Below are 13912 nucleotides of genomic sequence, written 5' to 3'. Positions count from 1 at the left end.
GGTGAAACAAAAGTACAGCTTAGTCCTTAACTCTGAAGGTGGTGTTAAACTCACCTGGGCTTCTAGTGGGAAAGACTAAGCTATGTTTTGGATTTGGAAATGGCACAAAATCTTGCCTATCTGGCCTGTCTGTTTTTACTGTCTTGCTTTAAACTCAGTTGGGCCCAAGACACTTGAGGATACCTTGAAGGAAGTTTATGTGTGCAAAGGGCTGAGTGTAAGGGGTGATTTTTGCCGTGCCACGGTGTGCAGGCGGGTGCTGAAGCAGAACTGAAACGATGTGCCGCAGTATCGAGCTGTCAGCTTTCAACAAGAAAAACAGTCTGTGTGTGATCTTCTGAAGGAAAGAAAGGCAGGATAGGAGATTTAAAAATAGTTTGGTAATGACGGCTTTTTTTAACATAGCCTCCATAATCCCATGTGATGCCATTAATGCCCATGAAAGGGCTGGGACAGGCACTTTTTTAAGTAGTGGAGAGTTAATATTGAGCAATTGTGGTTTTAGTCTAAGGATTACCTGTTGGAGGTAATGCACCACAAGGGAAAGGGAGGAGGACTGAAGAGAAGGAAAAAGTGTAGCGTTCCTCATGATTCAAAGCAGGAGAAAGGGGGAGAAAAAAATCACTATTTCAGTCCAAGCAACCACAATAGCCTGACCAATGAAGGGACTGAAGATAGCGGACCCCAGACCACACTAAGGGGAGCACTGGTCTTCATGGGGCGTGCTGCCATTTCCTCTCACTACTGCTGCAGAGTGACAAAATCAGCACTTCCACACAGCATACCTGGGTGCTTACCCAGCGCCTGATTGTGGATTCGGCATCTGCAGCTAGGAACGCCATTAGTATGGACTGATTTTCTCTGATGCTGCTCTGCATACATTTACTGTCAGCCAGAGTATTCACACTTCAGGCTTATGGGGCTTTTTCTGTTTCCACAAGTGCTTGTTACAGCTTAACAAGATTGTCATAATGTAAAATGGCTTTTCCCATTAAACATGCTTCCAGCTGTGGCTGTAGGGTTTGATCTGCAATTCAGCTGTAAATAATTTACTACTGGTGAGGAGACAGGCGACAGGCAGTTAGTTTGCTTCTGATGTCCATTCGTGGGGCAGCTGAGGGCTTTCCTGAAATGTGGGGTTGACTTTTCTTGAGGGAGAATGGCCTGTGACCCAACCAGGGAGAGCAGAGAGGGAAGAAGGATTTGGGAGTGCTTGACTTTCTTTGCCTGGTCTTTTTTTGTTCATCCTGGAGTTTTCTAGGAGAGGTAAAATCTAATTTGCTAGTAGGCTATGTGACATACCATCATTACATTTCAAAGGAAAACAAATCAAGATTCTGTCTCTGTTCTGCCATGTAAGGGCTTTTTTTTTCCCTCCCATAGCAGTGGCTGTATCAGTAAATATCTTCAAAGATGTGGTCGTGATCTCAATTGACACAAGATCATATTTTGTTTTTGTTAGCCTTTAAAAATAATGGCTTTTTTTTTTCAACTTTTAAATTTCAAAATCACTTTTTTATGGTGAATGCAGTCTTTGATTTGTCATCAGTTACTGTTTCTTCCTATATTGGAATCATATTTTCCCTTTCTGTGCATGTAGCATCAGATCTCAGGTGCAGATCAGTCAGCCAGAAGTATTTTACTGGCAAACCAGACATTAGGATGGCTTCTTGCTGGTAGAAGTCACCAGAATCTGATTCTGTATTGTTGCAGTGGCGCTTCAGAGCCATTGGGGTGGTTGCATATGACATTGTGACTATCTGGAGAAGGAAAGTTCCTGTTGATATTTTGTGTCAGGGCAAAACCAATTCCTTCTTGCTGTCTAACCATAGATGCTGTCAGAATTTGGAGGACAGCGGCTTTCTAAGCTCCCAAACAAAATGGGCTGAGCAATGACTTAAATGGTTGTGTTCTCTGTGGAGAGTAAGAAATCAAGCTCCTTACAGCTCCATACAGAACATTCATAACTGGAGATTTGTTAAGGTGTCACAGTTTGTTTAATGTAATTCAATTCATCCTTACGCAGTTGACATTTTGTATTGTGATATTACGTGGATGTTTGTGGCTGCGTATACCAGGAAGATTATTTTCCTTTGCTTGCTAAAATGTACTAAAGAGTAGGCATCTTGAGATTTGGGGTTCATTCTGCAAATATTGAAGTAGATGAAATTATTATATTTAAGGTTATTTTATTCTGATCACATTATAGTGCTGCTTAAGATGAGAGTCAGCATGAGCTCCAGAACAAGATCTGCAGCACATAGCCATATGTTGGAAAGCCATGCATGGATTCGTTGAGGTATCCCTTAGACCTGAGAAGCTGAGCGGGCAGCCTAGAATAACTGAGCAAGATGTGTTTGGTTGTTATTTCATAAATAGTATATGGTGATAATCATAGAATATCCTGAGTTGTGACAAACTCGTAAGGATCATCGATACTTCTGATATTCGGCCAGTTTAGTTGTTTTTGGTCAGTAACACTGATTTTAATGAGTTATGCAACAGCTCAGAGATGGAAGTGGAAAAGACAGTTAATGCGAAGCCAGCATTTATTAAATGGGATGATAATGTTCTTAGATAAAATACATAACAACTGAAATGGGTTTCAGATCATAAAAGAGGATGATAGAGTTGTGAGAAACAGTAGGCCCTTAGAAGAAGTAAGAAATGTGGCCAGAGGTTGAGCTAGGATAGCAATTAGCCTGGTGTTACAACACCGGTGATTCTGAATTATTGAAAGAAGGTGAAAAAGATTATGATGGATTCTATAATTCATTTCAAAATCAAGTTTTAGTGCTTCTCTAATAATTGCATGCTGCTATAAAGTAATTAGTTCCAAAAGGTCCTATGCCCTGTGTTGTACCAGACATCAGAGTAAATGGTTTATTATCTGACTTCCTCAATTCACTAATCTGTTATTTATAATTAACTGATACCCATTTAGAATAACTCATGCAAATATTGATATTAGTTTTAAAGCTTAGGAGTAATCACAGAGAAGTCAGTCCTAATGCCTTTATCCTGGCAAAATGCAATTGTCTTTACTCCTCTGTTGATCAAGTTGTACTGCTGTACCTCGCTAGCAGCATTGGAAATAGCAAGGGGTGAGGACCTTGCCCATTGACTTCTCTCTTGTGGCCGTGGATGATTCTGTGTTCCTTGTCCATCACCCTGCCCTCTACCTGCATGGCCACACATGACATCTCTCACCAATGGCTTGACCAGGGTGGCTGAATTTTGTACATTTCAAAATCCTGGTTCATTTCTTACCATCCTTTTTCAGAGGCCAGTTTCCCAAGACACACCTAACTCTCTTCATCTCAGGCCCCAAAGCCAGGTTTGGATCCCATGGTTAGCATGCAGCCTTTGATAATCACAGAAATTTCAGAGCTCATCCTTGTGTTTGACATTTCTCACAAAAAGTATTTATCCACCTATCCAGCTTGTTATCACACCAGACAGTCTCTATTCCAGAGTCTATTTTCCTGCTCAAATTACAGATAGATACCTTCGAAAGCGTCTGACAGTCCTCTGTCCTCCAAGGAATTAAGTGATATTCAGGAGAAGGACTTCAATAGTGCCAGCTGTCTGTTTTAACACATTCTGGGGTTTGACCAGGCAAACTGGAACTGGCCTTCATGGTAGTAGCTGCTCCACGTTGCTTTCTATGCAGGCAGAAATGCAGCTGGAGGCTTCTTTTTGCCCTTCTAATAATCGGATATTAATAGGTGTCCAATCCTCTGTGAAAGGATTATTATTATCATTATTACTTATTTAAATGAGTGAGTAACCTGAACATTTATTGACAGGAAAGTACAAGCTGAAGGTTAGCTGCTGTATCTCTTTTTTCCTCCTATTTTAAGTAGAAATTTTGCCACATGGAAGCCCTCAGATTTAACATATTTTTTGATTACCCCTTTTTGGACGTAGCACTGTGATCTGACATCAGTACTTGGATGAAGTGGGTTAATATTTTGTTCTCATTTGTCCAAATGATGTAACTTTGGAGTTGCTTGCATGGTATCAAATAGTCTTATCAACTTGCAGCCTAAAATAGTAGATATTGAAAAATGGGCTGTAAGTAACAGCCTGGATTTCCTTCAATTCATTATTCTGCATGCAATGTGGTTCCAGAAATCAGTTTTAACTTATCTTTGCTTTTTCTTTTTTGGTCCAAAGCAAAAATTGAATAGGCAGTGGACCAGTATTCTTCACTGATCCTGGTTTATTAATCATGCAAGCCCATAGCAGAGAAACGTTCTTGCCAGTAGTTGCCTGCAAGTGTTCTGTCTGGCCAGGGACAATCATGCCTTTGGGTTGTATTTGTCTGGAAAGACTGCTGTCATGGGATTCTGCTATGTAGCATTCAAGTGCACTCCAAATCATGTTTTTGGCTTCTAATCACTGTTTTCTCATTTTGAGACTGCATAGCAAGTCATTAACAGGACTGGCCACAAAACGGCATGCAGCGCTGCACAAATAACTAATCACCAAGGGAAATCACTGGTCACCTGCTGGATACTGAGCATTTGCTGTAAAATCGACATCTTCCTTTCTTATTCCAATAAAACGGATAAGAACACTGCATTTCTGGGCGTATCTTGGTCCTCCAGAGGCACAAAGCCTCTGTTTTGGCACGTGCCAATACTTGCAGAACTGTTAATCTCCTTGAGTTGATAGTTGGAAAGCCAACTGATGTCTCCAAGTGTTAGGGAATTACTGATGGCCTCCAAGGAAACTACGTTTACCTGCTTGCAAATTGAAATGTTTAAAACTTGTTGAACTTTTGAGAGGGAAAACAGTAGAGGAAGTGTCCTTTTTCTGCCTCTGGTAGAAAAGTTTGAGTACCAGCTAATTTCTTGAAGGATATCTCAGACTCCATGTTTAAAAATAGTGTATCCCAACTGTCTGCTGATCCTAATCAAAAATGTACCTGCAAATGCACAATGGCAAACAGCTTTTTGGCTAACCATTTATTTAATGAAAAATGCGGATTTCAGGCTGCCTAATTTGTTGACAGAATATTTTGGAAGCAATGAAAGGAACTTCAGCACTCTTGGTGATGGATTCCTCGCATGGTGAAATGAGAGGCTACAAAGATGGTGGGAGAGTGGTGGATGGAATTCATTTTGCTTAGAAAGGCTTTTGACACTGTTGCCCACAGTACTGCCATTTGGGAGCTGAGGACATATGGAATACATGCACAGTGATTAGCTGGGCTAAAAGTTGGCTTGGAGAGAGGTAACCAACAGTTTTGCTGTTCAGCTGTTGCCAGTGAAGACTACAATACATCAGGGTTGATGCTGGGATAGGTACTCCACACCTCTTGACAACTTGGCTGTTTGTGCCAAGCCAGAGTTTGAGAAGGACCTTGAGAAATTTGTCTATTGCATTAAAACAGAATCATAGAATTGTTTGAGTTGGAAGGGAAATTTAAGATCATCTCATCAAAAATTTTGTCCAGGGAAAGCTGTGTGTTTGGGGGTACTGCTGTGTTTGGATTTCTCATAGACTCATGGTGTGTAGTGTTTCCACTTTTTACATCATCTTTCTGTCTCCTCTTTTTAACCTGATTTTATTTCTTGCATTTTTTTTCTCCTATTAATGAGTACATTCTTGGCTTTGAAACAGTAACAAAAGTTTACTATAATTCAGATTTCAAATAAACAGGCAAAAAAATTAAAGCATGCTTTAAAAATTGACTGTTAAATAAAAGTAGCCATGACTTTTGCATTCAGTATCCTTGATAGGAAAAAAAAAAGGCTGTTGCTTAGGCCTAAGCAGTTAATAAGCTGATCTTTTAGTTTCAAGGTTAGATACTTACCAAGGCAAAATACCATCACAAGAGATAACACTTCATATGATGACCACTACTTGTAGGAAAAATAGGTCAGGCAGGATCATCTTTATTACCATGGCAACTGCCTAACTGCTGTTGGAAAGACTAACTTGATGCCTAATTATAACATTAAAAATTGTACCACTAAAATCACTACAACAGCAGTTACCTTTCTGATACACTCTGTGTACTTAGAGATCGTATTTCGGTTATTTTCTGTGTTTCTGGACACTGGAGGTTCTGGTTTATGTATGAGTGAGCTTTCTGCTGGAGGGTTTGTGGGGATTTGCTCCTCCTGGCAGTGTTAACACCACTTTATGGGAATGCTGGGCTGGAATTATTTGCAGCCATCCTGACTGAGCAGTGTGAGGCAGTTGGGTTATTCCTATTCTGAGATCTAGCTGCAATGAAGAAGCCACATGACACAATAGGAAACGTCAACATCAAACTGATGCACTTGAGGAGGTTGCAGTGGCAACACAGCTGACATACACTTCATTTTTATCCTTTTATTTGTATTCTCTAAACTGAATGGAAATGATAAAACTCTTAAAAACTGTAGCAGTCTGTGCAAGAAAGTGGTTGAGGCTTCAAACACTCTACTTAGCTGCCATGGGAAGATCTTTTCATCTACTCCTGGCACTTGCAGATTATTTTTGTATGAAGCAGCAGAGAAGACCTTGGTGTGCAACTTCCACACACTTTGCATGAGAGAAATACACAGTAATTATATTATCAAATTTGTTACATTGCTTTGATAAATTCAAGTTGCCACTAACAGAGTCTGGTATGGCAACGAGTCCCAAGCATTAAGACACAGCCAGAAAGAAAATAGCTGAGAATCTAGGAGGGCAATGAAGGAATGAATAAAGGCTCCAACTTTGCAGGGCAAAGAGTAAATTCTTCATGTTTTATAACTGTCTCTCACTCTTTGTCTCTTACAGGTGTTCTCTGAATTCAGGCCTGAGCTTAGACCATTCCCAAACTCTAAAATTGTGCATGAGGTTTGAGGGAAGATAAAAGACTTCTCATAGTGTTGAGATTTGGTTTGAAAGGTTCAGGCAGGAATTACAATGTCAGTAAGTAGTTAGCACTCCATTAATTTGGAGTCCACTTTCTTATAAAGTATTTGTTGAAATATAAATTTGCTGTGAAGTTGCTCAGTCTTTAGCAACTCGTTCTGCAGTGCAAAGACCAGGTATTTTGCAGAAGGCTGTAGACTCAATGAAAACAGCCTCTGTCCTTGCTGCTCCCCTCTTACACTGCTGGTAGTACTTAGTAATGTGATATTGGCTAAGAACCTGCTTTGGACTCCATTACGAAAGATGCTTTAGAAACAGATTTGAAGCGGATTGCCTGGGTTGAAAGATTTGCAGCTTGACTCAAAGCATGGGAAGTTAACACGTCATGGCTGGGGAATGGAGGAAAAATCAGGATAGTATTGCAGGAGTTATGCCTAGTAGAGTAACGTGGTACTTAGGTGTTAGTTCTTCTTTTAAGAAATAAATGGTCATTGGAAAGGAGTGACACCAATGACACTTTTGTCTACCAGCCCCAACTGAGAAAGCAAGCCTCCTCTAGTAGAGGATCATGGCAGAAGTTGAAGAAAGGTGTTATTTCTTGACATTATCTAATTGACATTTCTTTTCTGTAAGTCAGAAAGATTCAATACAGATTCACAAGTGGAGGCATTTTGGTAACTGTGCCTTAAATAACAGATTATAGAGAAGTGCTTTTTCTTCCTGCTGGAAAAGGTTGGCTAGTACTTTTGAAGAGAGCCATGGTACAAACAATACATATGTTTTAGTAAGCAAACTTGCATATCAAAGGGTTTAGCCTTCGTTTCATCTTTCCTTATGGATGGCTGACAACTACCATGTTGCCCAGCTAACCCAGCTGTGGATGAGAAACAGGCTGATGTAAAAATAGAAATTGAAGTGCACTTCTCCTTTTTTTTCCGAGGTCATTTGGTAAACCTCTGCTAAAAATGTATTTCAGAAAGAACAAAGATTTTTTTCAAGAGTCTGATATTATCTGTCACTTCAGTTAATTCTTAATAAACACAAAACCCTTAAGAAGCTCGTTTGAATAAGATGTGCTCATTTGAAAAATTCACATAATCGTATTTTGCTGATTGGAAATCTTTTGGGGATTAATACATGTCTAAGTATACATTTGTTCAAGCAAAAATGAGGTAGCATTCACTGGCTCTAAGGAGCTTTGAAATAAAATGAATTATTGCTTCTCTGCAAATTGGAACCATACATATGGGAACCTAAAATGCATGAATTGGAGTAGATCCTTCTGAGGGATGATTTTACTCTTTGTTAATAATCTGGATGAAAGAGTTGCTGACTGCAAATAAACCATGTTGCTGAATACAAAATAAACTGTACTGAGATTAAAAATAGGGACAGGGTCTTTGAATTCATCTTGTCACAATGCATAACCCAGGAGCATGTCGTGTATGCTGAACAGTATTAGAGTTTAAAGGCCAAATTAAGTAAAGAACTGGGCATGCTTCCAAAAGAATAGCTCGTTAAACTTCAGCCCTCTGTTCAGTTGTCTGTTAGGAAGTGTGCAGGAAGGCCATCCTTTGATACTTTTTGGCAGGGAATAGTGCATCTAATTTTGGATTTGACATTAGAAAAGATGTAGCTTCTTCTAGAGACACCAAAGCATGCTGCGCTGGAGATGAAGCCTGAGCAGAGAAAAAGCTGCTAGCTTAGTATTTGGGTGCAATTAGAGGTGTGAGTGAAATATTGTGATAATATTGCGTTATATTTGTGGGAAAATAATAATAATTCATACGGCAAATAGATCATTTAGATTTGTATAAAGTGTCCAGTATGAAGTGTGTCATGCTAGTGCAGTCTGTATTTATCCACTTCCATATCCCATATACTACAATACTAATTTCTCTTACAAGTTATGTCTACAGGTAGGCAAGATTGTCAGTGGCTATTTTGGCAGGCAAAAGAAGCAAACTGACTTTAATGAGTACTTGAAATACATTTTAAGTTGTCAGCCAAAATCCAGGAAGAAGACTCTCTAATTCCAATGTGGTGTTAGAAAGTGGTATTCCTTTATTCCTCACATTATGTACCAGGTGACTTAGAAAACCGAGAGCATGCTTTCGGAGTTTAAGTTCTACATTTAAACAGTTAAGACATACATATGCAGTACATTGACATACATATTCATTCTTTTCTAAGAACTCACTAATATATGCTAATGTCCCTCTATGCACGTGCAGTAGTGGCCTCTGGTGGTCTTCGATCACTTACTTTCTCCCCATTTTTCCATCCTTGGCTTCATCACATTGGCTTTTGGCTGACCTCTAGCCATTTTTCCCCAATTTGGCAGATTTCCATTGCTTGTTAGGCCACAACGAGGAACTTTTTATCTTAGTGCACTGTAATCCAAAACATAATACGTGAAATCTGAGGAAAAAGTCCTTGCCCCTGGTGGATGCAAAGATAAGAGCAGTCTGTTGTGACTCCAGTGCTTCTGTGATGCAAGATTGTTGAAAAAAACAAGGCTGTTCATACACCAAGCGTAGTTAAAATGGAAAATTTTAGAACTAGCACTCATTGATTCCTTTTACTGAACTAATGTATTGGTCCTTAAACTGATTCCTATTGCTAAACCAGCCTATATCAAAGTCAACAAGATGGCTTAGGGAACTTCTACCCTTTCTTCTGTTCTACTGCAAGTGGCTTGTTCTGCTCTTTCTCTTGATTCCCAGACGAAGCCCCTTAGAGCCACTGATGGCCACAGATGGATCTAGGAGCAAAGCAAGTATTCCAGGCTTTTCTTGAATTAAATATCTCTGTCTTTGACATTAACTTTTATTGGCTTTAGCTATGTAGTGTCTCTTAAATTCTGAGGTTCTGAAGGAGTTGGCAGACTGGCAGGAGGTGAAGAGCAGTACTTGGGTATGAGCAACACTTAAACCTATAATATTCTGGGCTGCCTTAGATTTTCTTCTTCCTGACCATATTAAAGCATTCACACAGGCATGGAATTTTGCAATTTTTCTGAGTAGACTGTCAAGATCTTTAGATTTCTCACAGGTAATACTGTCTTTGGAAATACTAATCTGATAGGCAATAGGATTTCTGGCCTGTGCTTTAATTCCTGATTTTCGCCTAAGGCACTGGGTAAGAGCAGAATGAGATTACCATCATGTTCAGGACACGGGTAATGGAGTATGATGAATGGCACTGGCTCATAAAGCTTGCCCTACTACCTGGCCAGCTGCTGGGGATGTTTTCTGTATCTCTTCATGACTTACATGCTTCCAAACATTGCATCTGCCCTCTGTGTGCATTTTCTCTCCTGTAACTTGGAACAAGATGAGCAATATGATGAAAGTGATGATTTTTATTCTTCTGTTTAAATAATCCACTGTATTACTTCGGGCATTTGTTGTCAAAACCAGGAAAAAATATTTGTGATGTCTGTAGCATAAATCAATAGCCTTTACAGGGAAGGAAGTCTGAAGGGAATGCTTAGAATATGGTACTGATGCATCTTCTGTTGTTTTAGCCTGAGCCCATACTATTGCCAGAATGTAGGTATTTTTAGCTTGTGGTCATAGAATACTACTTTTTCGGAAGGACAGTGTAACACAAGGCATGTGGAATCTGCAGTCTTGGATGTAGATTATCCACCAATGTACAAACACAGATGAAGAAAAGAGTGTCAGGGAGTTCAGAAGTCAAGTAGGTAGAAAAGCGGTGGATGCTGAAGTGCTGCAGCCTTGGAAGAAGAAAAGTGTAATGCCATAACTGTTTATAGCTGCAGGAGAAATAAGGTGTCAATGCACATTTGAGTACTGGTGATTAAAGAAATTATTTGAGATGGTCTGTAGTAATGGGGGCAGTGTATTGTGATAATGTGCCAATAGAAAGGTTGTTTGTTCATTCAAATATGAAGATGCTTTTCCAGCAGGAAAACCCATTGAGGAAGATAAGTTCTCATTTTTATTATGATACACCTGAAGGCTAACAAAGGCACTGCTTCTGCAGTGTGCAAAGCACATCTTCATTCAAGTCTCTGAGTACAATCCATATTTTTTACCTGGTAATTGTTGTGTATTAGCAAAGTACAAAGCCTAGTGCGATTAGAAATAGCTGTTTAGTTGTATATCTCATCTATTATTTGTAATTGTTGTGAAACTTAGTAATCTGCCTTATACACACTGCCAACGGTTTACGGGCGTTTGGCCCGGTTCCGTGACAAAGGGGACGGGGGATCCACGGGCCCACGCCCTGGGAAAAGGGAAAAGGGGAAAAGGGTAAGGAGATGGCCCTGAGAGCAAAGAACAGCGGCAACAATCTGAGGAGAAACAAACTAATTTACTAAATAAGATATCGGAATGCAAAACAACATGCTATAATACAATATAATTACAATTTAAGCTGATAAATCCCATACAGAGAGAGAGAATGTCCCAAAATCAAGGTAGGCCTTACTCTACTACCGACAATAAGACGGCTGGAGAGCGAGGTGCTGCCAAGATGAGAGACGGCGGAAAAAGGGACGAGGTCTTGTGATCCGCAAGTTTTTTATACTGCGGGCTTTTATCTTTTCCCTCCGGCTGGAAAATGGTAACAGAGGAGCAAAGTACCGTGGGGGATGTAGTAGTCCTTCTCTTCTGAGAACCAGGTACATTCACTACATGATGTTATGATGTGGAGTACCAATAACCGAAAATCATAAAACCATGACAACATACAAATAGTAGTTTCCCTTCAGAATGGTTTAACAAGATGAAGTATGAAGATACAGAAAGCACTGATCACAGGTAGGCAAGTATAATTAGCAGAAAATAAACTATTACAGTAAGTATGCACTGACATTTACAACTGTAGATCTCATTCAGAAGCTTTTGTTTCATGTGATATCCTGCTGATTAAAATTAACTTATTTGATCACTAAATCCCACAGATCACAGGTTTGGTAAAGAGTTTATTTTGTGTTCCTTGCCCCAAGTTTACAGCATCTCTCTTTGTATCACAATATGTGTGAAAACACTCCCTACATGATGTGAGCCAGCTTCCTAATGACATTGCTATTAACTACTTACATGCATCAGGCTGGGAGTGCCTGGGGTAGAGGGTTTTTTGGTGACCAGAAAGAAGGAAAGATTTTTAATGAACTAAATTTTCCCCTTCATTGAACTGAAACTGCTGAGTTCGTGTTGGTTTGAACAAAACAAATGTGGTTCCTATTTGGGAGCTTGCAGTGAAAGTGACACAAGGTGTGAGCGTAGGAGCTTTAGCAAATCAGAGTAAAGTGGTATTCTACTCTTCAGTCTGCTTTGAACCAAAGGATATAGATTTGTATCTGATAGATCGAGTTCTTTTCTAATTCTTGGGCTGACCTAGCCTTGCTTCTCAGGATAATGCCATAACCATGGAGCTATCAGATACTTGCTGGGGGGCATTCCTTAATCTCTGCTGGTAAGGAGACTCTCCAAAAGAAGTGCAAATGTTTACCAGTGCTTGGTCTTGATATCAGGAGTTTTGCTCCCATGAGCTGATTTTTTGTGGCTATCAATTAAGATATTTTTCCATGCACACAGAGCAGTTTCCTCAGCAAAGGCTGTGAAAGGAGTGTTTCCATGGTGTGAGCATTTTCCTGAGATCTTCCAATCAAAATGATGTTGTTAAGTGTGACAGCACTCGAGAGTAGTTTTTGAATGGCCAAAACTGCATCATTAAGTTTTAATACATTTTTCATTTGGAGGAGCAAATACGTTTCTTTTGTGAGAAATTTTTGAGTTATTCAAAACAATCTTTTGGAGTTTTTTTGTTTGTTTGTTTGTTTGTTTGTTTTGTTTTTAGGGCTTCTGTTTGTTGCATCTCTGAGGATCTGGAGACATGGTTCCAGCTCTGATAACTGTTTTTGGTGGGGTTTTTTTTTCCCCTTTAAAAGGTATCAACTGCATCTTGATGCTGTTACTTAAAGATAAGATCTCTTGTTAGCATGAATTCAGTCAGAAAATGATTACTCAGAATGAAGGTGAGAAGATGAAAGTGCAAAGTGATGTCAAGCTGGGGATACAAACTACCTCCAGCAACCTTACCTGCTGCTGGAGCATGAAACTAAAATATTCTGCTAGCTTAAATCATTTCCAGCTCTGTATGTTTAAATAGCTCTACAAAGTATTTTAGGAATAACAAGCTTTCAGCACCACAACAACATGGAGCATATAACATTCTCAGTACTGAACGGTGTCTGTATTCCTGGAGGCGTTTGCATTTGAATTAGGGCAGGCAGAGGAGGAAAACCCATCAGCTTGGATGTGCTTTCCAGATGGCTCTCAGCCAGGCTCTGAAATACAATGCAGTGAAACAACTGGGGTTTGATCCAGGGTTGCAATAACCAAAATCAGTTGATTTTGACACTGAAAAAGTAGGCCATACACAATATTTCACTCTTACGAAAAAATAACCCATATGAGCAGAAGATGGATTTGAATTTCTATTTCTCATTTTTCAGAAGCATCCCAGGAGTCTTTGGGTAATGACTCGTGATGTGCTTCATTACCTGTTAATGTTGTTTTCTGCTGAGCAGGCAAAAAAGGGAGTGTTGAACAGGGTACACAAAGAGGCATATTTCCTTGTTAGCTATAGACATAAAAATTAAGAAGGGAATTAAAAGCATTGTGATTAAGAGCCAGTTGCTTGAGGTTATGCACCAGAAGAGTGCTCAAATCAGCAAAAATTGTTGGATTTTCTGAATGTATTTCCATTGCACAGACTAGCTTGAAGCTTTTGGTGATTTTAATAAAAATTCAGGTGTGAAGAAAAAGCCAAACAGCGGCATATGAAGCAGAAAGGAAGAATAAAAAACTAGAAGGTGTGCATGGACATCGCTTTAGAAGAGGAAAAAAAGACTACAGCATCTCCGTTGTCCCAGGTCCATGGAAATAGCTATCCACTGCAAGACAGGAATAAGTTTCTGAACCTGATATATATCTATATGTGCTGAAGTTCTGTTCTGAATAGGAATAGGTTTAAAATGCAAATAGTCTCCATTTTGGCTCCGTATGTATATCAG

General features: G+C 39.6%; 1 protein-coding gene across 7 annotated transcripts in view; it reads left to right on the top strand.

The window, feature by feature from the left end:
- Window positions 1–13912, top strand: part of PRKG1 (protein kinase, cGMP-dependent, type I) — a 429334-nt gene that overhangs the window by 240002 nt on the left and 175420 nt on the right. The window lies entirely within an intron of this gene.

The sequence above is a fragment of the Numida meleagris genome, unplaced genomic scaffold (assembly GCF_002078875.1).
Source record: "Numida meleagris isolate 19003 breed g44 Domestic line unplaced genomic scaffold, NumMel1.0 unplaced_Scaffold119, whole genome shotgun sequence".
NCBI classification, from domain to species: Eukaryota; Metazoa; Chordata; class Aves; order Galliformes; family Numididae; genus Numida; species Numida meleagris.
The sequence above is the reverse complement of the archived record's forward strand: the minus strand, read 5'-3'. Positions and strand labels throughout refer to the sequence as shown.